The 23,963-nt window shown below is 43.0% G+C and overlaps 52 non-coding genes across 52 annotated transcripts; all 52 read left to right on the top strand.

Annotated features, from left to right (window-relative positions):
- Positions 1-1,015: 1,015 nt before the first annotated feature.
- Positions 1,016-1,088, top strand: TRNAV-CAC (transfer RNA valine (anticodon CAC)). The gene has a single exon. It is a non-coding gene; the product is annotated as a tRNA-Val (tRNA).
- Positions 1,089-1,848: 760 nt separating this feature from the next.
- On the top strand, positions 1,849-1,921 carry TRNAV-CAC (transfer RNA valine (anticodon CAC)). Its single transcript has one exon. It is a non-coding gene; the product is annotated as a tRNA-Val (tRNA).
- A 204-nt stretch (positions 1,922-2,125) lies between these two features.
- On the top strand, positions 2,126-2,198 carry TRNAV-CAC (transfer RNA valine (anticodon CAC)). The gene has a single exon. It is a non-coding gene; the product is annotated as a tRNA-Val (tRNA).
- A 204-nt stretch (positions 2,199-2,402) lies between these two features.
- TRNAV-CAC (transfer RNA valine (anticodon CAC)) lies at positions 2,403-2,475 on the top strand. The gene has a single exon. It is a non-coding gene; the product is annotated as a tRNA-Val (tRNA).
- A 204-nt stretch (positions 2,476-2,679) lies between these two features.
- Positions 2,680-2,752, top strand: TRNAV-CAC (transfer RNA valine (anticodon CAC)). Its single transcript has one exon. It is a non-coding gene; the product is annotated as a tRNA-Val (tRNA).
- Positions 2,753-3,232: 480 nt separating this feature from the next.
- On the top strand, positions 3,233-3,305 carry TRNAM-CAU (transfer RNA methionine (anticodon CAU)). Its single transcript has one exon. It is a non-coding gene; the product is annotated as a tRNA-Met (tRNA).
- Positions 3,306-3,923: 618 nt separating this feature from the next.
- On the top strand, positions 3,924-3,996 carry TRNAV-CAC (transfer RNA valine (anticodon CAC)). The gene has a single exon. It is a non-coding gene; the product is annotated as a tRNA-Val (tRNA).
- A 203-nt stretch (positions 3,997-4,199) lies between these two features.
- On the top strand, positions 4,200-4,272 carry TRNAM-CAU (transfer RNA methionine (anticodon CAU)). The gene has a single exon. It is a non-coding gene; the product is annotated as a tRNA-Met (tRNA).
- Positions 4,273-4,893: 621 nt separating this feature from the next.
- TRNAV-CAC (transfer RNA valine (anticodon CAC)) lies at positions 4,894-4,966 on the top strand. Its single transcript has one exon. It is a non-coding gene; the product is annotated as a tRNA-Val (tRNA).
- Positions 4,967-5,170: 204 nt separating this feature from the next.
- On the top strand, positions 5,171-5,243 carry TRNAM-CAU (transfer RNA methionine (anticodon CAU)). The gene has a single exon. It is a non-coding gene; the product is annotated as a tRNA-Met (tRNA).
- Positions 5,244-5,724: 481 nt separating this feature from the next.
- TRNAE-CUC (transfer RNA glutamic acid (anticodon CUC)) lies at positions 5,725-5,797 on the top strand. The gene has a single exon. It is a non-coding gene; the product is annotated as a tRNA-Glu (tRNA).
- Positions 5,798-6,000: 203 nt separating this feature from the next.
- Positions 6,001-6,073, top strand: TRNAM-CAU (transfer RNA methionine (anticodon CAU)). Its single transcript has one exon. It is a non-coding gene; the product is annotated as a tRNA-Met (tRNA).
- Positions 6,074-6,694: 621 nt separating this feature from the next.
- On the top strand, positions 6,695-6,767 carry TRNAV-CAC (transfer RNA valine (anticodon CAC)). The gene has a single exon. It is a non-coding gene; the product is annotated as a tRNA-Val (tRNA).
- A 204-nt stretch (positions 6,768-6,971) lies between these two features.
- TRNAI-AAU (transfer RNA isoleucine (anticodon AAU)) lies at positions 6,972-7,044 on the top strand. The gene has a single exon. It is a non-coding gene; the product is annotated as a tRNA-Ile (tRNA).
- Positions 7,045-7,525: 481 nt separating this feature from the next.
- Positions 7,526-7,598, top strand: TRNAE-CUC (transfer RNA glutamic acid (anticodon CUC)). Its single transcript has one exon. It is a non-coding gene; the product is annotated as a tRNA-Glu (tRNA).
- A 203-nt stretch (positions 7,599-7,801) lies between these two features.
- TRNAM-CAU (transfer RNA methionine (anticodon CAU)) lies at positions 7,802-7,874 on the top strand. The gene has a single exon. It is a non-coding gene; the product is annotated as a tRNA-Met (tRNA).
- An 899-nt stretch (positions 7,875-8,773) lies between these two features.
- TRNAV-CAC (transfer RNA valine (anticodon CAC)) lies at positions 8,774-8,846 on the top strand. The gene has a single exon. It is a non-coding gene; the product is annotated as a tRNA-Val (tRNA).
- Positions 8,847-9,327: 481 nt separating this feature from the next.
- Positions 9,328-9,400, top strand: TRNAV-CAC (transfer RNA valine (anticodon CAC)). The gene has a single exon. It is a non-coding gene; the product is annotated as a tRNA-Val (tRNA).
- Positions 9,401-9,603: 203 nt separating this feature from the next.
- TRNAM-CAU (transfer RNA methionine (anticodon CAU)) lies at positions 9,604-9,676 on the top strand. Its single transcript has one exon. It is a non-coding gene; the product is annotated as a tRNA-Met (tRNA).
- A 621-nt stretch (positions 9,677-10,297) lies between these two features.
- On the top strand, positions 10,298-10,370 carry TRNAV-CAC (transfer RNA valine (anticodon CAC)). The gene has a single exon. It is a non-coding gene; the product is annotated as a tRNA-Val (tRNA).
- A 204-nt stretch (positions 10,371-10,574) lies between these two features.
- On the top strand, positions 10,575-10,647 carry TRNAV-CAC (transfer RNA valine (anticodon CAC)). The gene has a single exon. It is a non-coding gene; the product is annotated as a tRNA-Val (tRNA).
- A 204-nt stretch (positions 10,648-10,851) lies between these two features.
- On the top strand, positions 10,852-10,924 carry TRNAV-CAC (transfer RNA valine (anticodon CAC)). The gene has a single exon. It is a non-coding gene; the product is annotated as a tRNA-Val (tRNA).
- A 203-nt stretch (positions 10,925-11,127) lies between these two features.
- Positions 11,128-11,200, top strand: TRNAM-CAU (transfer RNA methionine (anticodon CAU)). The gene has a single exon. It is a non-coding gene; the product is annotated as a tRNA-Met (tRNA).
- Positions 11,201-11,821: 621 nt separating this feature from the next.
- Positions 11,822-11,894, top strand: TRNAV-CAC (transfer RNA valine (anticodon CAC)). Its single transcript has one exon. It is a non-coding gene; the product is annotated as a tRNA-Val (tRNA).
- A 204-nt stretch (positions 11,895-12,098) lies between these two features.
- On the top strand, positions 12,099-12,171 carry TRNAV-CAC (transfer RNA valine (anticodon CAC)). The gene has a single exon. It is a non-coding gene; the product is annotated as a tRNA-Val (tRNA).
- A 204-nt stretch (positions 12,172-12,375) lies between these two features.
- TRNAV-CAC (transfer RNA valine (anticodon CAC)) lies at positions 12,376-12,448 on the top strand. Its single transcript has one exon. It is a non-coding gene; the product is annotated as a tRNA-Val (tRNA).
- A 203-nt stretch (positions 12,449-12,651) lies between these two features.
- On the top strand, positions 12,652-12,724 carry TRNAM-CAU (transfer RNA methionine (anticodon CAU)). The gene has a single exon. It is a non-coding gene; the product is annotated as a tRNA-Met (tRNA).
- A 618-nt stretch (positions 12,725-13,342) lies between these two features.
- On the top strand, positions 13,343-13,415 carry TRNAV-CAC (transfer RNA valine (anticodon CAC)). Its single transcript has one exon. It is a non-coding gene; the product is annotated as a tRNA-Val (tRNA).
- A 343-nt stretch (positions 13,416-13,758) lies between these two features.
- On the top strand, positions 13,759-13,831 carry TRNAV-CAC (transfer RNA valine (anticodon CAC)). The gene has a single exon. It is a non-coding gene; the product is annotated as a tRNA-Val (tRNA).
- A 204-nt stretch (positions 13,832-14,035) lies between these two features.
- On the top strand, positions 14,036-14,108 carry TRNAV-CAC (transfer RNA valine (anticodon CAC)). Its single transcript has one exon. It is a non-coding gene; the product is annotated as a tRNA-Val (tRNA).
- Positions 14,109-14,312: 204 nt separating this feature from the next.
- On the top strand, positions 14,313-14,385 carry TRNAV-CAC (transfer RNA valine (anticodon CAC)). The gene has a single exon. It is a non-coding gene; the product is annotated as a tRNA-Val (tRNA).
- Positions 14,386-14,589: 204 nt separating this feature from the next.
- TRNAV-CAC (transfer RNA valine (anticodon CAC)) lies at positions 14,590-14,662 on the top strand. Its single transcript has one exon. It is a non-coding gene; the product is annotated as a tRNA-Val (tRNA).
- A 480-nt stretch (positions 14,663-15,142) lies between these two features.
- TRNAM-CAU (transfer RNA methionine (anticodon CAU)) lies at positions 15,143-15,215 on the top strand. Its single transcript has one exon. It is a non-coding gene; the product is annotated as a tRNA-Met (tRNA).
- A 618-nt stretch (positions 15,216-15,833) lies between these two features.
- On the top strand, positions 15,834-15,906 carry TRNAV-CAC (transfer RNA valine (anticodon CAC)). Its single transcript has one exon. It is a non-coding gene; the product is annotated as a tRNA-Val (tRNA).
- A 203-nt stretch (positions 15,907-16,109) lies between these two features.
- Positions 16,110-16,182, top strand: TRNAM-CAU (transfer RNA methionine (anticodon CAU)). The gene has a single exon. It is a non-coding gene; the product is annotated as a tRNA-Met (tRNA).
- A 621-nt stretch (positions 16,183-16,803) lies between these two features.
- On the top strand, positions 16,804-16,876 carry TRNAV-CAC (transfer RNA valine (anticodon CAC)). Its single transcript has one exon. It is a non-coding gene; the product is annotated as a tRNA-Val (tRNA).
- Positions 16,877-17,080: 204 nt separating this feature from the next.
- On the top strand, positions 17,081-17,153 carry TRNAM-CAU (transfer RNA methionine (anticodon CAU)). Its single transcript has one exon. It is a non-coding gene; the product is annotated as a tRNA-Met (tRNA).
- A 481-nt stretch (positions 17,154-17,634) lies between these two features.
- Positions 17,635-17,707, top strand: TRNAE-CUC (transfer RNA glutamic acid (anticodon CUC)). The gene has a single exon. It is a non-coding gene; the product is annotated as a tRNA-Glu (tRNA).
- A 203-nt stretch (positions 17,708-17,910) lies between these two features.
- TRNAM-CAU (transfer RNA methionine (anticodon CAU)) lies at positions 17,911-17,983 on the top strand. Its single transcript has one exon. It is a non-coding gene; the product is annotated as a tRNA-Met (tRNA).
- A 621-nt stretch (positions 17,984-18,604) lies between these two features.
- On the top strand, positions 18,605-18,677 carry TRNAV-CAC (transfer RNA valine (anticodon CAC)). Its single transcript has one exon. It is a non-coding gene; the product is annotated as a tRNA-Val (tRNA).
- Positions 18,678-19,158: 481 nt separating this feature from the next.
- TRNAV-CAC (transfer RNA valine (anticodon CAC)) lies at positions 19,159-19,231 on the top strand. Its single transcript has one exon. It is a non-coding gene; the product is annotated as a tRNA-Val (tRNA).
- A 203-nt stretch (positions 19,232-19,434) lies between these two features.
- Positions 19,435-19,507, top strand: TRNAM-CAU (transfer RNA methionine (anticodon CAU)). The gene has a single exon. It is a non-coding gene; the product is annotated as a tRNA-Met (tRNA).
- A 621-nt stretch (positions 19,508-20,128) lies between these two features.
- TRNAV-CAC (transfer RNA valine (anticodon CAC)) lies at positions 20,129-20,201 on the top strand. The gene has a single exon. It is a non-coding gene; the product is annotated as a tRNA-Val (tRNA).
- Positions 20,202-20,405: 204 nt separating this feature from the next.
- On the top strand, positions 20,406-20,478 carry TRNAV-CAC (transfer RNA valine (anticodon CAC)). The gene has a single exon. It is a non-coding gene; the product is annotated as a tRNA-Val (tRNA).
- A 204-nt stretch (positions 20,479-20,682) lies between these two features.
- TRNAV-CAC (transfer RNA valine (anticodon CAC)) lies at positions 20,683-20,755 on the top strand. Its single transcript has one exon. It is a non-coding gene; the product is annotated as a tRNA-Val (tRNA).
- Positions 20,756-20,958: 203 nt separating this feature from the next.
- TRNAM-CAU (transfer RNA methionine (anticodon CAU)) lies at positions 20,959-21,031 on the top strand. The gene has a single exon. It is a non-coding gene; the product is annotated as a tRNA-Met (tRNA).
- A 618-nt stretch (positions 21,032-21,649) lies between these two features.
- Positions 21,650-21,722, top strand: TRNAV-CAC (transfer RNA valine (anticodon CAC)). Its single transcript has one exon. It is a non-coding gene; the product is annotated as a tRNA-Val (tRNA).
- Positions 21,723-21,926: 204 nt separating this feature from the next.
- TRNAV-CAC (transfer RNA valine (anticodon CAC)) lies at positions 21,927-21,999 on the top strand. Its single transcript has one exon. It is a non-coding gene; the product is annotated as a tRNA-Val (tRNA).
- Positions 22,000-22,203: 204 nt separating this feature from the next.
- TRNAV-CAC (transfer RNA valine (anticodon CAC)) lies at positions 22,204-22,276 on the top strand. Its single transcript has one exon. It is a non-coding gene; the product is annotated as a tRNA-Val (tRNA).
- A 204-nt stretch (positions 22,277-22,480) lies between these two features.
- On the top strand, positions 22,481-22,553 carry TRNAV-CAC (transfer RNA valine (anticodon CAC)). Its single transcript has one exon. It is a non-coding gene; the product is annotated as a tRNA-Val (tRNA).
- Positions 22,554-22,756: 203 nt separating this feature from the next.
- On the top strand, positions 22,757-22,829 carry TRNAM-CAU (transfer RNA methionine (anticodon CAU)). Its single transcript has one exon. It is a non-coding gene; the product is annotated as a tRNA-Met (tRNA).
- Positions 22,830-23,447: 618 nt separating this feature from the next.
- TRNAV-CAC (transfer RNA valine (anticodon CAC)) lies at positions 23,448-23,520 on the top strand. The gene has a single exon. It is a non-coding gene; the product is annotated as a tRNA-Val (tRNA).
- Positions 23,521-23,963: the final 443 nt, after the last annotated feature.

The following is a 23,963-nucleotide window of genomic DNA, read 5'->3' as shown; positions in this document are numbered from 1 at the left end:
GGCATAAAAATAAGCTAGGTCTCTTGGAAAACTCAGCATTACTACGTATCTATGGTGTAGCGGTTATCACGTCCGCTTCACAAGCGGAAGGTCCGAAGTTCGTTCCCTGGTAGATACATGTTTTGTCCATCGTGATTTGGCATAAAAATAAGGTAGATCTCTTGGAAAACTCAGTATTACTAAGTATCAATGGTGTAGTGGTTATCACGTCCGCTTCACACGCGGAAGGTTGCAAGATCGAGCCCATGTTAGATACATATTTTGACCATCGTGATTGGGCATAAAATCAAGCTAGGTCTCTTGGAAAACTCAGCATTACTACGTATCTATGGTGTAGTGGGTATCACGTCCGCTTCACACGCGGAAGGTTCCAAGACCGAGCCCATGTTAGATACATATTTTGACCATCGTGATTGGGCATAAAAATAAGCTAGGTCTCTTGGAAAACTCAGTGTTACAACGTATCTATGGTGTAGTGGGTATCACGTCCGATTCACACGCGGAAGTTTCCAAGATCGAGCGCATGTTAGATACATATTTTGACCATCGTGATTGGGCATAAAAATAAGCTAGGTCTCTTGGAAAACTCAGTGTTACTAAGTATCTATGGTGTAGTGGTTATCACGTCCGCTTCACACGCGGAAGGTCCGAAGTTCGTTCCCTGGTAGATACATGTTTTGTCCATCGTGATTTGGCATAAAAATAAGGTAGATCTCTTGGAAAACTCAGTGTTACTACGAATCTATGGTGTAGTGGTTATCACGTCCGCTTCACACGCGGAAGGTACCAGGTTCGAGCCCTGGTAAATACATATTTTGACCATCGTGATTGGGCAAAAAAATAAGCTAGGTTTCTTGGAAAACTCAGCATTACTACCTATCTATGGTCTAGTGGTTATCACGTCCGCTTCACAAGCGGAAGGTTCCAAGAACGAGCCCATGTTAGATACATATTTTGACCATCGTGATTGGGCATAAAATCAAGCTAGGTGTCTTGGAAAACTCAGCATTACTACGTATCTATGGTGTAGTGGTTATCACGTCCACTTCACAAGCGGAAGGTCCCAGGTTCGGGCCCTGGTAGATACATATTTTGATCATCGTGATTGGGCATAAAAATAAGCTAGGTCTCTTGGAAAAGTCAGTACTGCTAAGTGTCTATGGTGTAGTGGGTATCACGTCCGCTTCACACGCGGAAGGTTCCAAGGTCGAGCCCATGTTAGATACATATTTTGACCATCGTGACTGGGCATAAAAATAAGCTAGGTCTCTTGGAAAACTCAGTATTACATAGTATCTATGGTGTAGTGGTTATCACGTCCGCTTCACACGCGGAAGGTTGCAAGATCGAGCCCATGTTAGATACATATTTTGACCATCGTGATTGGGCATAAAATCAAGCTAGGTCTCTTGGAAAACTCAGCATTACTACGTATCTATGGTGTAGTGGGTATAACGTCCGCTTCACACGCGGAAGGTTCCAAGATCGAACCCATGTTAGATACATATTTTGACCATCGTGATTGGGCATAAAAATAAGCTAGGTCTCTTGGAAAACTCAGTGATACAACGTATCTATGGTGTAGTGGGTATCACGTCCGATTCACTCGCGGAAGTTTCCAAGATCGAGCCCATGTTAGATACATATTTTGACCATCGTGATTGGGCATAAAAATAAGCTAGGTCTCTTGGAAAACTCAGTATTACTAAGTATCTATGGTGTAGTGGTTATCACGTCCGCTTCACACGCGGAAGGTTGCAAGATCGAGCCCATGTTAGATACATATTTTGACCATCGTGATTAGGCATAAAATCAAGCTAGGTCTCTTGGAAAACTCAGCATTACTACGTATCTATGGTGTAGTGGTTATCACGTCCGCTTCACAAGCGGAAGGTCCCAAGTTCGGGCCCTGGTAGATACATATTTTGATCATCGTGATTGGGCATAAAAATAAGCTAGGTCTCTTGGAAAAGTCAGTACCACTAAGTATCTATGGTGTAGTGGGTATCACGTCCGCTTCACACGCGGAAGGTTCCAAGATCGATCCCATGTTAGATACATATTTTGACCATCGTGATTGGGCATAAAAATAAGCTAGGTCTCTTGGAAAACTTAGCATTACTACGTATCTATGGTGTAGTGGTTATCACGTCCGCTTCACAAGCGGAAGGTCCCAAGTTCGGGCCCTGGTAGATACATGTTTTGTTCATCGTGATTTGGCATAAAAATAAGCTAGGTCTCTTGGAAAACTCAGTGTTACAATGTATCTATGGTGTAGTGGGTATCACGTGCGATTCACTCGCGGAAGTTTCCAAGATCGAGCCCATGTTAGATACATATTTTGACCATCGTGATTGGGCATAAAAATAAGCTAGGTCTCTTTGAAAACTCAACAGTACTACGTATCTATGGTGTAGTGGGTATCACGTCCGCTTCACAAGCGGAAGGTTCCAAGTTCGGGCCCTGGTAGATACATGTTTTGTTCATCGTGATTTGGCATAAAAATAAGCTAGGTCTCTTGGAAAACTCAGTGTTACAACGTATCTATGATGTAGTGGTTATAACGTCCGCTTCACACGCGGAAGGTTCCAAGATCGAGCCCATGTTAGATACATATTTTGACCATCGTGATTGGGCATAAAAATAAGCTAGGTCTCTTTGAAAACTCAACATTACTACGTATCTATGGTGTAGTGGGTATCACGTCCGCTTCACAAGCGGAAGGTCCCAAGTTCGGGCCCTGGTAGATACATGTTTTGTTCATCGTGATTTGGCATAAAAATAAGCTAGGTCTCTTGGAAAACTCAGTGTTACACCGTATCTATGGTGTAGTGGGTATCACGTCCGATTCACTCGCGGAAGTTTCCAAGATCGAGCCCATGTTAGATACATATTTTGACCATCGTGATTGGGCATAAAAATAAGCTAGGTCTCTTGGAAAACTCAACATTACTACGTATCTATGGTGTAGTGGGTATCACGTCCGCTTCACAAGCGGAAGGTCCGAAGTTCGGGCCCTGGTAGATACATGTTTTGTTCATCGTGATTTGGCATAAAAATAAGCTAGGTCTCTTGGAAAACTCAGTGTTACAACGTATCTATGATGTAGTGGTTATCACGTCCGCTTCACACGCGGAAGGTTCCAAGATCGAGCCCATGTTAGATAAATATTTTGTCCATGGTGTATGGGCAAAAAATAAGCTAGGTTTCTTGGAAAAGTCACCATTACTACGTATGTATGGTGTAGTGGTTATCACGTCCGCTTCATACGCGGAAGGTCCCAGGTTCGAGTCCTGGTAGATACATATTTTGACCATCGTGATTGGGCATAAAAATAAGCTAGGTCTCTTGGAAAACTCAGTATTACTAAGTATCTATGGTGTAGTGAGTATCACGTCCGCTTCACACGCGGAAGGTTCCAAGATCGAGCCCATGGTAGATACATATTTTGACCATCGTGATTGGGCATAAAAATAAGCTAGGTCTCTTGGAAAACTCAGCATTACTACGTATCTATGGTGTAGTGGTTATCACGTCCGCTTTACAAGCGAAAGGTCCCAAGCTCGGGCCCTGGTAGATACATGTTTTGTTCATCGTGATTTGGCATAAAAATAAGCTAGGTCTCTTGGAAAACTCAGTGTTACAACGTATCTATGGTGTAGTGGTTATCACGTCCGATTCACACGCGGAAGTTTCCAAGATCGAGCCCATGTTAGATACATATTTTGACCATCGTGATTGGGCATAAAAATAAGCTAGGTCTCTTGGAAAACTCAACATTACTACGTATCTATGGTGTAGTGGGTATCACGTCCGCTTCACAAGCGGAAGGTCCCAAGTTCGGGCCCTGGTAGATAAATGTTTTGTCCATCGTGATTGGGCATAAAAATAAGCTAGATCTCTTGGAAAACTTAGCTTACTACGTATCTATGGTGTAGTGGTTATCACGTCCGCTTCACACGCGGAAGGTCCCAAGTTCGGGCCCTGGTAGATACATGTTTTTTTCATCGTGATTTGGCATAAAAATAAGCTAGGTCTCTTGGAAAACTCAGTGTTACAACGTATCTATGATGTAGTGGTTATCACGTCCGCTTCACACGCGGAAGGTTCCAAGATCGAGCCCATGTTAGATACAAATTTTGTCCATCGTGTATGGGCAAAAAATAAGCTAGGTTTCTTGGAAAAGTCACCATTACTACGTATGTATGGTGTAGTGGTTATCACGTCCGCTTCATACGCGGAAGGTCCCAGGTTCGAGTCCTGGTAGATACATATTTTGACCATCGTGATTGGGCATAAAAATAAGCTAGGTCTCTTGGAAAACTCAGTATTACTAAGTATCTATGGTGTAGTGAGTATCACGTCCGCTTCACACGCGGAAGGTTCCAAGATCGAGCCCATGGTAGATACATATTTTGACCATCGTGATTGGGCATAAAAATAAGCTAGGTCTCTTGGAAAAGTCAGTACTACTAAGTATCTATGGTGTAGTGGGTATAACGTCCGCTTCACACGCGGAAGGTTCCAAGATCGAACCCATGTTAGATACATATTTTGACCATGGTGATTGGGCATAAAAATAAGCTAGGTCTCTTGGAAAACTCAGTGATACAACGTATCTATGGTGTAGTGGGTATCACGTCCGATTCACTCGCGGAAGTTTCCAAGATCGAGCCCATGTTAGATACATATTTTGACCATCGTGATTGGGCATAAAAATAAGCTAGGTCTCTTGGAAAACTCAGTATTACTAAGTATCTATGGTGTAGTGGTTATCACGTCCGCTTCACACGCGGAAGGTTGCAAGATCGAGCCCATGTTAGATACATATTTTGACCATCGTGATTGGGCATAAAATCAAGCTAGGTCTCTTGGAAAACTCAGCATTACTACGTATCTATGGTGTAGTGGTTATCACGTCCGCTTCACAAGCGGAAGGTCCCAAGTTCGGGCCCTGGTAGATACATATTTTGATCATCGTGATTGGGCATAAAAATAAGCTAGGTCTCTTGGAAAAGTCAGTACCACTAAGTATCTATGGTTTAGTGGGTATCACGTCCGCTTCACACGCGGAAGGTTCCAAGATCGATCCCATGTTAGATACATATTTTGACCATCGTGATTGGGCATAAAAATAAGCTAGGTCTCTTGGAAAACTTAGCATTACTACGTATCTATGGTGTAGTGGTTATCACGTCCGCTTCATACGCGGAAGGTCCCAGGTTCGAGTCCTGGTAGATACATATTTTGACCATCGTGATTGGGCATAAAAATAAGCTAGGTCTCTTGGAAAACTCAGTATTACTAAGTATCTATGGTGTAGTGAGTATCACGTCCGCTTCACACGCGGAAGGTTCCAAGATCGAGCCCATGGTAGATACATATTTTGACCATCGTGATTGGGCATAAAAATAAGCTAGGTCTCTTGGAAAACTCAGCATTACTACGTATCTATGGTGTAGTGGTTATCACGTCCGCTTTACAAGCGAAAGGTCCCAAGCTCGGGCCCTGGTAGATACATGTTTTGTTCATCGTGATTTGGCATAAAAATAAGCTAGGTCTCTTGGAAAACTCAGTGTTACAACGTATCTATGGTGTAGTGGTTGTCACGTCCGATTCACACGCGGAAGTTTCCAAGATCGAGCCCATGTTAGATACATATTTTGACCATCGTGATTGGGCATAAAAATAAGCTAGGTCTCTTTGAAAACTCAACATTACTACGTATCTATGGTGTAGTGGGTATCACGTCCGCTTCTCAAGCGGAAGGTTCCAAGTTCGGGCCCTGGTAGATACATGTTTTGTTCATCGTGATTTGGCATAAAAATAAGCTAGGTCTCTTGGAAAACTCAGTGTTACAACGTATCTATGATGTAGTGGTTATCACGTCCGCTTCACACGCGGAAGGTTCCAAGATCGAGCCCATGTTAGATAAATATTTTGTCCATCGTGTATGGGCAAAAAATAAGCTAGGTTTCTTGGAAAAGTCACCATTACTACGTATGTATGGTGTGGTGGTTATCACGTCCGCTTCATACGCGGAAGGTCCCAGGTTCGAGTCCTGGTAGATACATATTTTGACCATCGTGATTGGGCATAAAAATAAGCTAGGTCTCTTGGAAAACTCAGTATTACTAAGTATCTATGGTGTAGTGAGTTTCACGTCCGCTTCACACGCGGAAGGTTCCAAGATCGAGCCCATGGTAGATACATATTTTGACCATCGTGATTGGGCATAAAAATAAGCTAGGTCTCTTGGAAAAGTCAGTACTACTAAGTATCTATGGTGTAGTGGGTATAACGTCCGCTTCACACGCGGAAGGTTCCAAGATCGAACCCATGTTAGATACATATTTTGACCATGGTGATTGGGCATAAAAATAAGCTAGGTCTCTCGGAAAACTCAGTGATACAACGTATCTATGGTGTAGTGGGTATCACGTCCGATTCACTCGCGGAAGTTTCCAAGATCGAGCCCATGTTAGATACATATTTTGACCATCGTGATTGGGCATAAAAATAAGCTAGGTCTCTTGGAAAACTCAGTATTACTAAGTATCTATGGTGTAGTGGTTATCACGTCCGCTTCACACGCGGAAGGTTGCAAGATCGAGCCCATGTTAGATACATATTTTGACCATCGTGATTGGGCATAAAATCAAGCTAGGTCTCTTGGAAAACTCAGCATTACTACGTATCTATGGTGTAGTGGTTATCACGTCCGCTTCACAAGCGGAAGGTCCCAAGTTCGGGCCCTGGTAGATACATATTTTGATCATCGTGATTGGGCATAAAAATAAGCTAGGTCTCTTGGAAAAGTCAGTACCACTAAGTATCTATGGTGTAGTGGGTATCACGTCCGCTTCACACGCGGAAGGTTCCAAGATCGATCCCATGTTAGATACATATTTTGACCATCGTGATTGGGCATAAAAATAAGCTAGGTCTCTTGGAAAACTTAGCATTACTACGTATCTATGGTGTAGTGGTTATCACGTCCGCTTAATACGCGGAAGGTCCCAGGTTCGAGTCCTGGTAGATACATATTTTGACCATCGTGATTGGGCATAAAAATAAGCTAGGTCTCTTGGAAAACTCAGTATTACTAAGTATCTATGGTGTAGTGAGTATCACGTCCGCTTCACACGCGGAAGGTTCCAAGATCGAGCCCATGGTAGATACATATTTTGACCATCGTGATTGGGCATAAAAATAAGCTAGGTCTCTTGGAAAACTCAGCATTACTACGTATCTATGGTGTAGTGGTTATCACGTCCGCTTTACAAGCGAAAGGTCCCAAGCTCGGGCCCTGGTAGATACATGTTTTGTTCATCGTGATTTGGCATAAAAATAAGCTAGGTCTCTTGGAAAACTCAGTGTTACAACGTATCTATGGTGCAGTGGTTATCACGTCCGATTCACACGCGGAAGTTTCCAAGATCGAGCCCATGTTAGATACATATTTTGACCATCGTGATTGGGCATAAAAATAAGCTAGGTCTCTTTGAAAACTCAACATTACTACGTATCTATGGTGTAGTGGGTATCACGTCCGCTTCTCAAGCGGAAGGTTCCAAGTTCGGGCCCTGGTAGATACATGTTTTGTTCATCGTGATTTGGCATAAAAATAAGCTAGGTCTCTTGGAAAACTCAGTGTTACAACGTATCTATGATGTAGTGGTTATCACGTCCGCTTCACACGCGGAAGGTTCCAAGATCGAGCCCATGTTAGATAAATATTTTGTCCATCGTGTATGGGCAAAAAATAAGCTAGGTTTCTTGGAAAAGTCACCATTACTACGTATGTATGGTGTAGTGGTTATCACGTCCGCTTCATACGCGGAAGGTCCCAGGTTCGAGTCCTGGTAGATACATATTTTGACCATCGTGATTGGGCATAAAAATAAGCTAGGTCTCTTGGAAAACTCAGTATTACTAAGTATCTATGGTGTAGTGAGTTTCACGTCCGCTTCACACGCGGAAGGTTCCAAGATCGAGCCCATGGTAGATACATATTTTGACCATCGTGATTGGGCATAAAAATAAGCTAGGTCTCTTGGAAAAGTCAGTACTACTAAGTATCTATGGTGTAATGGGTATAACGTCCGCTTCACACGCGGAAGGTTCCAAGATCGAACCCATGTTAGATACATATTTTGACCATGGTGATTGGGCATAAAAATAAGCTAGGTCTCTTGGAAAACTCAGTGATACAACGTATCTATGGTGTAGTGGGTATCACGTCCGATTCACTCGCGGAAGTTTCCAAGATCGAGCCCATGTTAGATACATATTTTGACCATCGTGATTGGGCATAAAAATAAGCTAGGTCTCTTGGAAAACTCAGTATTACTAAGTATCTATGGTGTAGTGGTTATCACGTCCGCTTCACACGCGGAAGGTTGCAAGATCGAACCCATGTTAGATACATATTTTGACCATCGTGATTGGGCATAAAATCAAGCTAGGTCTCTTGGAAAACTCAGCATTACTAAGTATCTATGGTGTAGTGAGTTTCACGTCCGCTTCACACGCGGAAGGTTCCAAGATCGAGCCCATGGTAGATACATATTTTGACCATCGTGATTGGGCATAAAAATAAGCTAGGTCTCTTGGAAAACTCAGTATTACTAAGTATCTATGGTGTAGTGGTTATCACGTCCGCTTCACACGCGGAAGGTTGCAAGATCGAACCCATGTTAGATACATATTTTGACCATCGTGATTGGGCATAAAATCAAGCTAGGTCTCTTGGAAAACTCAGCATTACTACGTATCTATGGTGTAGTGGTTATCACGTCCGCTTCACAAGCGGAAGGTCCCAAGTTCGGGCCCTGGTAGATACATATTTTGATCATCGTGATTGGGCATAAAAATAAGCTAGGTCTCTTGGAAAAGTCAGTACCACTAAGTATCTATGGTGTAGTGGGTATCACGTCCGCTTCACACGCGGAAGGTTCCAAGATCGATCCCATGTTAGATACATATTTTGACCATCGTGATTGGGCATAAAAATAAGCTAGGTCTCTTGGAAAACTTAGCATTACTACGTATCTATGGTGTAGTGGTTATCACGTCCGCTGCACAAGCGGAAGGTCCCAAGTTCGGGCCCTGGTAGATACATGTTTTGTTCATCGTGATTTGGCATAAAAATAAGCTAGGTCTCTTGGAAAACTCAGTGTTACACCGTATCTATGGTGTAGTGGGTATCACGTCCGATTCACTCGCAGAAGTTTCCAAGATCGAGCCCATGTTAGATACATATTTTGACCATCGTGATTGGGCATAAAAATAAGCTAGGTCTCTTGGAAAACTCAACATTACTACGTATCTATGGTGTAGTGGGTATCACGTCCGCTTCACAAGCGGAAGGTCCCAAGTTCGGGCCCTGGTAGATACATGTTTTGTTCATCGTGATTTGGCATAAAAATAAGCTAGGTCTCTTGGAAAACTCAGTGTTACAACGTATCTATGATGTAGTGGTTATCACGTCCGCTTCACACGCGGAAGGTTCCAAGATCGAGCCCATGTTAGATAAATATTTTGTCCATCGTGTATGGGCAAAAAATAAGCTAGGTTTCTTGGAAAAGTCACCATTACTACGTATGTATGGTGTAGTGGTTATCACGTCCGCTTCATACGCGGAAGGTCCCAGGTTCGAGTCCTGGTAGATACATATTTTGACCATCGTGATTGGGCATAAAAATAAGCTAGGTCTCTTGGAAAACTCAGTATTACTAAGTATCTATGGTGTAGTGAGTTTCACGTCCGCTTCACACGCGGAAGGTTCCAAGATCGAGCCCATGGTAGATACATATTTTGACCATCGTGATTGGGCATAAAAATAAGCTAGGTCTCTTGGAAAAGTCAGTACTACTAAGTATCTATGGTGTAGTGGCTATAACGTCCGCTACACACGCGGAAGGTTCCAAGATCGAACCCATGTTAGATACATATTTTGACCATGGTGATTGGGCATAAAAATAAGCTAGGTCTCTTGGAAAACTCAGTGATACAACGTATCTATGGTGTAGTGGGTATCACGTCCGATTCACTCGCGGAAGTTTCCAAGATCGAGCCCATGTTAGATACATATTTTGACCATCGTGATTGGGCATAAAAATAAGCTAGGTCTCTTGGAAAACTCAGTATTACTAAGTATCTATGGTGTAGTGGTTATCACGTCCGCTTCACACGCGGAAGGTTGCAAGATCGAGCCCATGTTAGATACATATTTTGACCATCGTGATTGGGCATAAAATCAAGCTAGGTCTCTTGGAAAACTCAGCATTACTACGTATCTATGGTGTAGTGGTTATCACGTCCGCTTCACAAGCGGAAGGTCCCAAGTTCGGGCCCTGGTAGATACATATTTTGATCATCGTGATTGGGCATAAAAATAAGCTAGGTCTCTTGGAAAAGTCAGTACCACTAAGTATCTATGGTGTAGTGGGTATCACGTCCGCTTCACACGCGGAAGGTTCCAAGATCGATCCCATGTTAGATACATATTTTGACCATCGTGATTGGGCATAAAAATAAGCTAGGTCTCTTGGAAAACTTAGCATTACTACGTATCTATGGTGTAGTGGTTATCACGTCCGCTTCACAAGCGGAAGGTCCCAAGTTCGGGCCCTGGTAGATACATGTTTTGTTCATCGTGATTTGGCATAAAAATAAGCTAGGTCTCTTGGAAAACTCAGTGTTACACCGTATCTATGGTGTAGTGGGTATCACGTCCGATTCACTCGCGGAAGTTTCCAAGATCGAGCCCATGTTAGATACATATTTTGACCATCGTGATTGGGCATAAAAATAAGCTAGGTCTCTTGGAAAACTCAACATTACTACGTATCTATGGTGTAGTGGGTATCACGTCCGCTTCACAAGCGGAAGGTCCCAAGTTCGGGCCCTGGTAGATACATGTTTTGTTCATCGTGATTTGGCATAAAAATAAGCTAGGTCTCTTGGAAAACTCAGTGTTACAACGTATCTATGATGTAGTGGTTATCACGTCCGCTTCACACGCGGAAGGTTCCAAGATCGAGCCCATGTTAGATAAATATTTTGTCCATGGTGTATGGGCAAAAAATAAGCTAGGTTTCTTGGAAAAGTCACCATTACTACGTATGTATGGTGTAGTGGTTATCACGTCCGCTTCATACGCGGAAGGTCCCAGGTTCGAGTCCTGGTAGATACATATTTTGACCATCGTGATTGGGCATAAAAATAAGCTAGGTCTCTTGGAAAACTCAGTATTACTAAGTATCTATGGTGTAGTGAGTTTCACGTCCGCTTCACACGCGGAAGGTTCCAAGATCGAGCCCATGGTAGATACATATTTTGACCATCGTGATTGGGCATAAAAATAAGCTAGGTCTCTTGGAAAAGTCAGTACTACTAAGTATCTATGGTGTAGTGGGTATAACGTCCGCTACACACGCGGAAGGTTCCAAGATCGAACCCATGTTAGATACATATTTTGACCATGGTGATTGGGCATAAAAATAAGCTAGGTCTCTTGGAAAACTCAGTGATACAACGTATCTATGGTGTAGTGGGTATCACGTCCGATTCACTCGCGGAAGTTTCCAAGATCGAGCCCATGTTAGATACATATTTTGACCATCGTGATTGGGCATAAAAATAAGCTAGGTCTCTTGGAAAACTCAGTATTACTAAGTATCTATGGTGTAGTGGTTATCACGTCCGCTTCACACGCGGAAGGTTGCAAGATCGAGCCCATGTTAGATACATATTTTGACCATCGTGATTGGGCATAAAATCAAGCTAGGTCTCTTGGAAAACTCAGCATTACTACGTATCTATGGTGTAGTGGTTATCACGTCCGCTTCACAAGCGGAAGGTCCCAAGTTCGGGCCCTGGTAGATACATATTTTGATCATCGTGATTGGGCATAAAAATAAGCTAGGTCTCTTGGAAAAGTCAGTACCACTAAGTATCTATGGTGTAGTGGGTATCACGTCCGCTTCACACGCGGAAGGTTCCAAGATCGATCCCATGTTAGATACATATTTTGACCATCGTGATTGGGCATAAAAATAAGCTAGGTCTCTTGGAAAACTTAGCATTACTACGTATCTATGGTGTAGTGGTTATCACGTCCGCTTCACAAGCGGAAGGTCCCAAGTTCGGGCCCTGGTAGATACATGTTTTGTTCATCGTGATTTGGCATAAAAATAAGCTAGGTCTCTTGGAAAACTCAGTGTTACACCGTATCTATGGTGTAGTGGGTATCACGTCCGATTCACTCGCGGAAGTTTCCAAGATCGAGCCCATGTTAGATACATATTTTGACCATCGTGATTGGGCATAAAAATAAGCTAGGTCTCTTGGAAAACTCAACATTACTACGTATCTATGGTGTAGTGGGTATCACGTCCGCTTCACAAGCGGAAGGTCCCAAGTTCGGGCCCTGGTAGATACATGTTTTGTTCATCGTGATTTGGCATAAAAATAAGCTAGGTCTCTTGGAAAACTCAGTGTTACAACGTATCTATGATGTAGTGGTTATCACGTCCGCTTCACACGCGGAAGGTTCCAAGATCGAGCCCATGTTAGATAAATATTTTGTCCATGGTGTATGGGCAAAAAATAAGCTAGGTTTCTTGGAAAAGTCACCATTACTACGTATGTATGGTGTAGTGGTTATCACGTCCGCTTCATACGCGGAAGGTCCCAGGTTCGAGTCCTGGTAGATACATATTTTGACCATCGTGATTGGGCATAAAAATAAGCTAGGTCTCTTGGAAAACTCAGTATTACTAAGTATCTATGGTGTAGTGAGTATCACGTCCGCTTCACACGCGGAAGGTTCCAAGATCGAGCCCATGGTAGATACATATTTTGACCATCGTGATTGGGCATAAAAATAAGCTAGGTCTCTTGGAAAACTGAGCATTACTACGTATCTATGGTGTAGTGGTTATCACGTCCGCTTTACAAGCGAAAGGTCCCAAGCTCGGGCCCTGGTAGATACATGTTTTGTTCATCGTGATTTGGCATAAAAATAAGCTAGGTCTCTTGGAAAACTCAGTGTTACAACGTATCTATGGTGTAGTGGTTATCACGTCCGATTCACACGCGGAAGTTTCCAAGATCGAGCCCATGTTAGATACATATTTTGACCATCGTGATTGGGCATAAAAATAAGCTAGGTCTCTTGGAAAACTCAACATTACTACGTATCTATGGTGTAGTGGGTATCACGTCCGCTTCACAAGCGGAAGGTCCCAAGTTCGGGCCCTAGTAGATAAATGTTTTGTCCATCGTGATTGGGCATAAAAATAAGCTAGATCTCTTGGAAAACTCAGCTTACTACGTATCTATGGTGTAGTGGTTATCACGTCCGCTTCACAAGCGGAAGGTCCCAAGTTCGGGCCCTGGTAGATACATATTTTGACCATCGTGATTGGGCATAAAAATAAGCTAGGTCTCTTGGAAAACTCAGTGATACAACGTATCTATGGTGTAGTGGGTATCACGTCCGATTCACTCGCGGAAGTTTCCAAGATCGAGCCCATGTTAGATACATATTTTGACCATCGTGATTGGGCATAAAAATAAGCTAGGTCTCTTGGAAAACTCAGTATTACAAAGTATCTATGGTGTAGTGGTTATCACGTCCGCTTCACACGCGGAAGGTTGCAAGATCGAGCCCATGTTAGATACATATTTTGACCATCGTGATTAGGCATAAAATCAAGCTAGGTCTCTTGGAAAACTCAGCATTACTACGTATCTATGGTGTAGTGGTTATCACGTCCGCTTCACAAGCGGAAGGTCCCAAGTTCGGGCCCTGGTAGATACATATTTTGATCATCGTGATTGGGCATAAAAATAAGCTAGGTCTCTTGGAAAAGTCAGTACCACTAAGTATCTATGGTGTAGTGGGTATCACGTCCGCTTCACACGCGGAAGGTTCCAAGATCGATCCCATGTTAGATACATATTTTGACCATCGTGATTGGGCATAAAAATAAGCTAGGTCTCTTGGAAAACTTAGCATTACTACGTATCTATGGTGTAGTGGTTATCACGTCCGCTTCACAAGCGGAAGGTCCCAAGTTCGGGCCCTGGTAGATACATGTTTTGTTCATCGTGATTTGGCATAAAAATAAGCTAGGTCTCTTGGAAAACTCAGTGTTACAATGTATCTATGGTGTAGTGGGTATCACGTGCGATTCACTCGCGGAAGTTTCCAAGATCGAGCCCATGTTAGATACATATTTTGACCATCGTGATTGGGCATAAAAATAAGCTAGGTCTCTTTGAAAACTCAACAGTACTACGTATCTATGGTGTAGTGGGTATCACGTCCGCTTCACAAGCGGAAGGTTCCAAGTTCGGGCCCTGGTAGATACATGTTTTGTTCATCGTGATTTGGCATAAAAATAAGCTAGGTCTCTTGGAAAACTCAGTGTTACAACGTATCTATGATGTAGTGGTTATAACGTCCGCTTCACACGCGGAAGGTTCCAAGATCGAGCCCATGTTAGATACATATTTTGACCATCGTGATTGGGCATAAAAATAAGCTAGGTCTCTTTGAAAACTCAACATTACTACGTATCTATGGTGTAGTGGGTATCACGTCCGCTTCACAAGCGGAAGGTCCCAAGTTCGGGCCCTGGTAGATACATGTTTTGTTCATCGTGATTTGGCATAAAAATAAGCTAGGTCTCTTGGAAAACTCAGTGTTACACCGTATCTATGGTGTAGTGGGTATCACGTCCGATTCACTCGCGGAAGTTTCCAAGATCGAGCCCATGTTAGATACATATTTTGACCATCGTGATTGGGCATAAAAATAAGCTAGGTCTCTTGGAAAACTCAACATTACTACGTATCTATGGTGTAGTGGGTATCACGTCCGCTTCACAAGCGGAAGGTCCGAAGTTCGGGCCCTGGTAGATACATGTTTTGTTCATCGTGATTTGGCATAAAAATAAGCTAGGTCTCTTGGAAAACTCAGTGTTACAACGTATCTATGATGTAGTGGTTATCACGTCCGCTTCACACGCGGAAGGTTCCAAGATCGAGCCCATGTTAGATAAATATTTTGTCCATGGTGTATGGGCAAAAAATAAGCTAGGTTTCTTGGAAAAGTCACCATTACTACGTATGTATGGTGTAGTGGTTATCACGTCCGCTTCATACGCGGAAGGTCCCAGGTTCGAGTCCTGGTAGATACATATTTTGACCATCGTGATTGGGCATAAAAATAAGCTAGGTCTCTTGGAAAACTCAGTATTACTAAGTATCTATGGTGTAGTGAGTATCACGTCCGCTTCACACGCGGAAGGTTCCAAGATCGAGCCCATGGTAGATACATATTTTGACCATCGTGATTGGGCATAAAAATAAGCTAGGTCTCTTGGAAAACTCAGCATTACTACGTATCTATGGTGTAGTTTTTATCACGTCCGCTTTACAAGCGAAAGGTCCCAAGCTCGGGCCCTGGTAGATACATGTTTTGTTCATCGTGATTTGGCATAAAAATAAGCTAGGTCTCTTGGAAAACTCAGTGTTACAACGTATCTATGGTGTAGTGGTTATCACGTCCGATTCACACGCGGAAGTTTCCAAGATCGAGCCCATGTTAGATACATATTTTGACCATCGTGATTGGGCATAAAAATAAGCTAGGTCTCTTGGAAAACTCAACATTACTACGTATCTATGGTGTAGTGGGTATCACGTCCGCTTCACAAGCGGAAGGTCCCAAGTTCGGGCCCTGGTAGATAAATGTTTTGTCCATCGTGATTGGGCATAAAAATAAGCTAGATCTCTTGGAAAACTTAGCTTACTACGTATCTATGGTGTAGTGGTTATCACGTCCGCTTCACACGCGGAAGGTCCCAAGTTCGGGCCCTGGTAGATACATGTTTTTTTCATCGTGATTTGGCATAAAAATAAGCTAGGTCTCTTGGAAAACTCAGTGTTACAACGTATCTATGATGTAGTGGTTATCACGTCCGCTTCACACGCGGAAGGTTCCAAGATCGAGCCCATGTTAGATACAAATTTTGTCCATCGTGTATGGGCAAAAAATAAGCTAGGTTTCTTGGAAAAGTCACCATTACTACGTATGTATGGTGTAGTGGTTATCACGTCCGCTTCATACGCGGAAGGTCCCAGGTTCGAGTCCTGGTAGATACATATTTTGACCATCGTGATTGGGCATAAAAATAAGCTAGGTCTCTTGGAAAACTCAGTATTACTAAGTATCTATGGTGTAGTGAGTATCACGTCCGCTTCACACGCGGAAGGTTCCAAGATCGAGCCCATGGTAGATACATATTTTGACCATCGTGATTGGGCATAAAAATAAGCTAGGTCTCTTGGAAAAGTCAGTACTACTAAGTATCTATGGTGTAGTGGGTATAACGTCCGCTTCACACGCGGAAGGTTCCAAGATCGAACCCATGTTAGATACATATTTTGACCATGGTGATTGGGCATAAAAATAAGCTAGGTCTCTTGGAAAACTCAGTGATACAACGTATCTATGGTGTAGTGGGTATCACGTCCGATTCACTCGCGGAAGTTTCCAAGATCGAGCCCATGTTAGATACATATTTTGACCATCGTGATTGGGCATAAAAATAAGCTAGGTCTCTTGGAAAACTCAGTATTACTAAGTATCTATGGTGTAGTGGTTATCACGTCCGCTTCACACGCGGAAGGTTGCAAGATCGAGCCCATGTTAGATACATATTTTGACCATCGTGATTGGGCATAAAATCAAGCTAGGTCTCTTGGAAAACTCAGCATTACTACGTATCTATGGTGTAGTGGTTATCACGTCCGCTTCACAAGCGGAAGGTCCCAAGTTCGGGCCCTGGTAGATACATATTTTGATCATCGTGATTGGGCATAAAAATAAGCTAGGTCTCTTGGAAAAGTCAGTACCACTAAGTATCTATGGTGTAGTGGGTATCACGTCCGCTTCACACGCGGAAGGTTCCAAGATCGATCCCATGTTAGATACATATTTTGACCATCGTGATTGGGCATAAAAATAAGCTAGGTCTCTTGGAAAACTTAGCATTACTACGTATCTATGGTGTAGTGGTTATCACGTCCGCTTCATACGCGGAAGGTCCCAGGTTCGAGTCCTGGTAGATACATATTTTGACCATCGTGATTGGGCATAAAAATAAGCTAGGTCTCTTGGAAAACTCAGTATTACTAAGTATCTATGGTGTAGTGAGTATCACGTCCGCTTCACACGCGGAAGGTTCCAAGATCGAGCCCATGGTAGATACATATTTTGACCATCGTGATTGGGCATAAAAATAAGCTAGGTCTCTTGGAAAACTCAGCATTACTACGTATCTATGGTGTAGTGGTTATCACGTCCGCTTTACAAGCGAAAGGTCCCAAGCTCGGGCCCTGGTAGATACATGTTTTGTTCATCGTGATTTGGCATAAAAATAAGCTAGGTCTCTTGGAAAACTCAGTGTTACAACGTATCTATGGTGTAGTGGTTATCACGTCCGATTCACACGCGGAAGTTTCCAAGATCGAGCCCATGTTAGATACATATTTTGACCATCGTGATTGGGCATAAAAATAAGCTAGGTCTCTTTGAAAACTCAACATTACTACGTATCTATGGTGTAGTGGGTATCACGTCCGCTTCTCAAGCGGAAGGTTCCAAGTTCGGGCCCTGGTAGATACATGTTTTGTTCATCGTGATTTGGCATAAAAATAAGCTAGGTCTCTTGGAAAACTCAGTGTTACAACGTATCTATGATGTAGTGGTTATCACGTCCGCTTCACACGCGGAAGGTTCCAAGATCGAGCCCATGTTAGATAAATATTTTGTCCATCGTGTATGGGCAAAAAATAAGCTAGGTTTCTTGGAAAAGTCACCATTACTACGTATGTATGGTGTAGTGGTTATCACGTCCGCTTCATACGCGGAAGGTCCCAGGTTCGAGTCCTGGTAGATACATATTTTGACCATCGTGATTGGGCATAAAAATAAGCTAGGTCTCTTGGAAAACTCAGTATTACTAAGTATCTATGGTGTAGTGAGTTTCACGTCCGCTTCACACGCGGAAGGTTCCAAGATCGAGCCCATGGTAGATACATATTTTGACCATCGTGATTGGGCATAAAAATAAGCTAGGTCTCTTGGAAAAGTCAGTACTACTAAGTATCTATGGTGTAGTGGGTATAACGTCCGCTTCACACGCGGAAGGTTCCAAGATCGAACCCATGTTAGATACATATTTTGACCATGGTGATTGGGCATAAAAATAAGCTAGGTCTCTTGGAAAACTCAGTGATACAACGTATCTATGGTGTAGTGGGTATCACGTCCGATTCACTCGCGGAAGTTTCCAAGATCGAGCCCATGTTAGATACATATTTTGACCATCGTGATTGGGCATAAAAATAAGCTAGGTCTCTTGGAAAACTCAGTATTACTAAGTATCTATGGTGTAGTGGTTATCACGTCCGCTTCACACGCGGAAGGTTGCAAGATCGAGCCCATGTTAGATACATATTTTGACCATCGTGATTGGGCATAAAATCAAGCTAGGTCTCTTGGAAAACTCAGCATTACTACGTATCTATGGTGTAGTGGTTATCACGTCCGCTTCACAAGCGGAAGGTCCCAAGTTCGGGCCCTGGTAGATACATATTTTGATCATCGTGATTGGGCATAAAAATAAGCTAGGTCTCTTGGAAAAGTCAGTACCACTAAGTATCTATGGTGTAGTGGGTATCACGTCCGCTTCACACGCGGAAGGTTCCAAGATCGATCCCATGTTAGATACATATTTTGACCATCGTGATTGGGCATAAAAATAAGCTAGGTCTCTTGGAAAACTTAGCATTACTACGTATCTATGGTGTAGTGGTTATCACGTCCGCTGCACAAGCGGAAGGTCCCAAGTTCGGGCCCTGGTAGATACATGTTTTGTTCATCGTGATTTGGCATAAAAATAAGCTAGGTCTCTTGGAAAACTCAGTGTTACACCGTATCTATGGTGTAGTGGGTATCACGTCCGATTCACTCGCGGAAGTTTCCAAGATCGAGCCCATGTTAGATACATATTTTGACCATCGTGATTGGGCATAAAAATAAGCTAGGTCTCTTGGAAAACTCAACATTACTACGTATCTATGGTGTAGTGGGTATCACGTCCGCTTCACAAGCGGAAGGTCCCAAGTTCGGGCCCTGGTAGATACATGTTTTGTTCATCGTGATTTGGCATAAAAATAAGCTAGGTCTCTTGGAAAACTCAGTGTTACAACGTATCTATAATGTAGTGGTTATCACGTCCGCTTCACACGCGGAAGGTTCCAAGATCGAGCCCATGTTAGATAAATATTTTGTCCATCGTGTATGGGCAAAAAATAAGCTAGGTTTCTTGGAAAAGTCACCATTACTACGTATGTATGGTGTAGTGGTTATCACGTCCGCTTCATACGCGGAAGGTCCCAGGTTCGAGTCCTGGTAGATACATATTTTGACCATCGTGATTGGGCATAAAAATAAGCTAGGTCTCTTGGAAAACTCAGTATTACTAAGTATCTATGGTGTAGTGAGTTTCACGTCCGCTTCACACGCGGAAGGTTCCAAGATCGAGCCCATGGTAGATACATATTTTGACCATCGTGATTGGGCATAAAAATAAGCTAGGTCTCTTGGAAAAGTCAGTACTACTAAGTATCTATGGTGTAGTGGGTATAACGTCCGCTACACACGCGGAAGGTTCCAAGATCGAACCCATGTTAGATACATATTTTGACCATGGTGATTGGGCATAAAAATAAGCTAGGTCTCTTGGAAAACTCAGTGATACAACGTATCTATGGTGTAGTGGGTATCACGTCCGATTCACTCGCGGAAGTTTCCAAGATCGAGCCCATGTTAGATACATATTTTGACCATCGTGATTGGGCATAAAAATAAGCTAGGTCTCTTGGAAAACTCAGTATTACTAAGTATCTATGGTGTAGTGGTTATCACGTCCGCTTCACACGCGGAAGGTTGCAAGATCGAGCCCATGTTAGATACATATTTTGACCATCGTGATTGGGCATAAAATCAAGCTAGGTCTCTTGGAAAACTCAGCATTACTACGTATCTATGGTGTAGTGGTTATCACGTCCGCTTCACAAGCGGAAGGTCCCAAGTTCGGGCCCTGGTAGATACATATTTTGATCATCGTGATTGGGCATAAAAATAAGCTAGGTCTCTTGGAAAAGTCAGTACCACTAAGTATCTATGGTGTAGTGGGTATCACGTCCGCTTCACACGCGGAAGGTTCCAAGATCGATCCCATGTTAGATACATATTTTGACCATCGTGATTGGGCATAAAAATAAGCTAGGTCTCTTGGAAAACTTAGCATTACTACGTATCTATGGTGTAGTGGTTATCACGTCCGCTTCACAAGCGGAAGGTCCCAAGTTCGGGCCCTGGTAGATACATGTTTTGTTCATCGTGATTTGGCATAAAAATAAGCTAGGTCTCTTGGAAAACTCAGTGTTACACCGTATCTATGGTGTAGTGGGTATCACGTCCGATTCACTCGCGGAAGTTTCCAAGATCGAGCCCATGTTAGATACATATTTTGACCATCGTGATTGGGCATAAAAATAAGCTAGGTCTCTTGGAAAACTCAACATTACTACGTATCTATGGTGTAGTGGGTATCACGTCCGCTTCACAAGCGGAAGGTCCCAAGTTCGGGCCCTGGTAGATACATGTTTTGTTCATCGTGATTTGGCATAAAAATAAGCTAGGTCTCTTGGAAAACTCAGTGTTACAACGTATCTATGATGTAGTGGTTATCACGTCCGCTTCACACGCGGAAGGTTCCAAGATCGAGCCCATGTTAGATAAATATTTTGTCCATGGTGTATGGGCAAAAAATAAGCTAGGTTTCTTGGAAAAGTCACCAATACTACGTATGTATGGTGTAGTGGTTAACACGTCCGCTTCATACGCGGAAGGTCCCAGGTTCGAGTCCTGGTAGATACATATTTTGACCATCGTGATTGGGCATAAAAATAAGCTAGGTCTCTTGGAAAACTCAGTATTACTAAGTATCTATGGTGTAGTGAGTATCACGTCCGCTTCACACGCGGAAGGTTCCAAGATCGAGCCCATGGTAGATACATATTTTGACCATCGTGATTGGGCATAAAAATAAGCTAGGTCTCTTGGAAAACTCAGCATTACTACGTATCTATGGTGTAGTGGTTATCACGTCCGCTTTACAAGCGAAAGGTCCCAAGCTCGGGCCCTGGTAGATACATGTTTTGTTCATCGTGATTTGGCATAAAAATAAGCTAGGTCTCTTGGAAAACTCAGTGTTACAACGTATCTATGGTGTAGTGGTTATCACGTCCGATTCACACGCGGAAGTTTCCAAGATCGAGCCCATGTTAGATACATATTTTGACCATCGTGATTGGGCATAAAAATAAGCTAGGTCTCTTGGAAAACTCAACATTACTACGTATCTATGGTGTAGTGGGTATCACGTCCGCTTCACAAGCGGAAGGTCCCAAGTTCGGGCCCTGGTAGATAAATGTTTTGTCCATCGTGATTGGGCATAAAAATAAGCTAGATCTCTTGGAAAACTCAGCTTACTACGTATCTATGGTGTAGTGGTTATCACGTCCGCTTCACAAGCGGAAGGTCCCAAGTTCGGGCCCTGGTAGATACATATTTTGATCATCGTGATTGGGCATAAAAATAAGCTAGGTCTCTTGGAAAAGTCAGTACCACTAAGTATCTATGGTGTAGTGGGTATCACGTCCGCTTCACACGCGGAAGGTTCCAAGATCGATCCCATGTTAGATACATATTTTGACCATCGTGATTGGGCATAAAAATAAGCTAGGTCTCTTGGAAAACTTAGCATTACTACGTATCTATGGTGTAGTGGTTATCACGTCCGCTTCACAAGCGGAAGGTCCCAAGTTCGGGCCCTGGTAGATACATATTTTGATCATCGTGATTGGGCATAAAAATAAGCTAGGTCTCTTGGAAAAGTCAGTACCACTAAGTATCTATGGTGTAGTGGGTATCACGTCCGCTTCACACGCGGAAGGTTCCAAGATCGATCCCATGTTAGATACATATTTTGACCATCATGATTGGGCATAAAAATAAGCTAGGTCTCTTGGAAAACTTAGCATTACTACGTATCTATGGTGTAGTGGTTATCACGTCCGCTTCACAAGCGGAAGGTCCCAAGTTCGGGCCCTGGTAGATACATGTTTTGTTCATCGTGATTTGGCATAAAAATAAGCTAGGTCTCTTGGAAAACTCAGTGTTACACCGTATCTATGGTGTAGTGGGTATCACGTCCGATTCACTCGCGGAAGTTTCCAAGATCGAGCCCATGTTAGATACATATTTTGACCATCGTGATTGGGCATAAAAATAAGCTAGGTCTCTTGGAAAACTCAACATTACTACGTATCTATGGTGTAGTGGGTATCACGTCCGCTTCACAAGCGGAAGGTCCCAAGTTCGGGCCCTGGTAGATACATGTTTTGTTCATCGTGATTTGGCATAAAAATAAGCTAGGTCTCTTGGAAAACTCAGTGTTACAACGTATCTATGATGTAGTGGTTATCACGTCCGCTTCACACGCGGAAGGTTCCAAGATCGAGCCCATGTTAGATAAATATTTTGTCCATGGTGTATGGGCAAAAAATAAGCTAGGTTTCTTGGAAAAGTCACCATTACTACGTATGTATGGTGTAGTGGTTATCACGTCCGCTTCATACGCGGAAGGTCCCAGGTTCGAGTCCTGGTAGATACATATTTTGACCATCGTGATTGGGCATAAAAATAAGCTAGGTCTCTTGGAAAACTCAGTATTACTAAGTATCTATGGTGTAGTGAGTATCACGTCCGCTTCACACGCGGAAGGTTCCAAGATCGAGCCCATGGTAGATACATATTTTGACCATCGTGATTGGGCATAAAAATAAGCTAGGTCTCTTGGAAAACTCAGCATTACTACGTATCTATGGTGTAGTGGTTATCACGTCCGCTTTACAAGCGAAAGGTCCCAAGCTCGGGCCCTGGTAGATACATGTTTTGTTCATCGTGATTTGGCATAAAAATAAGCTAGGTCTCTTGGAAAACTCAGTGTTACAACGTATCTATGGTGTAGTGGTTATCACGTCCGATTCACACGCGGAAGTTTCCAAGATCGAGCCCATGTTAGATACATATTTTGACCATCGTGATTGGGCATAAAAATAAGCTAGGTCTCTTGGAAAACTCAACATTACTACGTATCTATGGTGTAGTGGGTATCACGTCCGCTTCACAAGCGGAAGGTCCCAAGTTCGGGCCCTGGTAGATAAATGTTTTGTCCATCGTGATTGGGCATAAAAATAAGCTAGATCTCTTGGAAAACTCAGCTTACTACGTATCTATGGTGTAGTGGTTATCACGTCCGCTTCACACGCGGAAGGTCCCAAGTTCGGGCCCTGGTAGATACATGTTTTGTTCATCGTGATTTGGCATAAAAATAAGCTAGGTCTCTTGGAAAACTCAGTGTTACAGCGTATCTATGATGTAGTGGTTATCACGTCCGCTTCACACGCGGAAGGTTCCAAGATCGAGCCCATGTTAGATACAAATTTTGTCCATCGTGAATAGGCAAAAAATAAGCTAGGTTTCTTGGAAAACTCAGCATTACTACGTATCTATGGTGTAGTGGTTATCACGTCCGCTTCACACTCGGAAGGTTCCAAGATCGAGCCCATGTTAGATACATATTTTGTCCATCGTGAATTGGCAAAAAATAAGCTAGGTTTCTTGGAAAACTCAGCGTTACTACGTATCTATGGTGTAGTGGTTATCACGTCCGCTTCATACGCGGAAGGTTCCAAGATCGAGCCCATGTTAGATAAATATTTTGTCCATCGTGAATGGGCAAAAA

Source organism: Phalangium opilio, unplaced genomic scaffold (genome assembly GCF_054372755.1).
Source record: "Phalangium opilio isolate 3A_F unplaced genomic scaffold, DU_Popi_V2 ptg000106l_1, whole genome shotgun sequence".
Taxonomy (NCBI): domain Eukaryota; kingdom Metazoa; phylum Arthropoda; class Arachnida; order Opiliones; family Phalangiidae; genus Phalangium; species Phalangium opilio.
The sequence above is the reverse complement of the archived record's forward strand: the minus strand, read 5'-3'. Positions and strand labels throughout refer to the sequence as shown.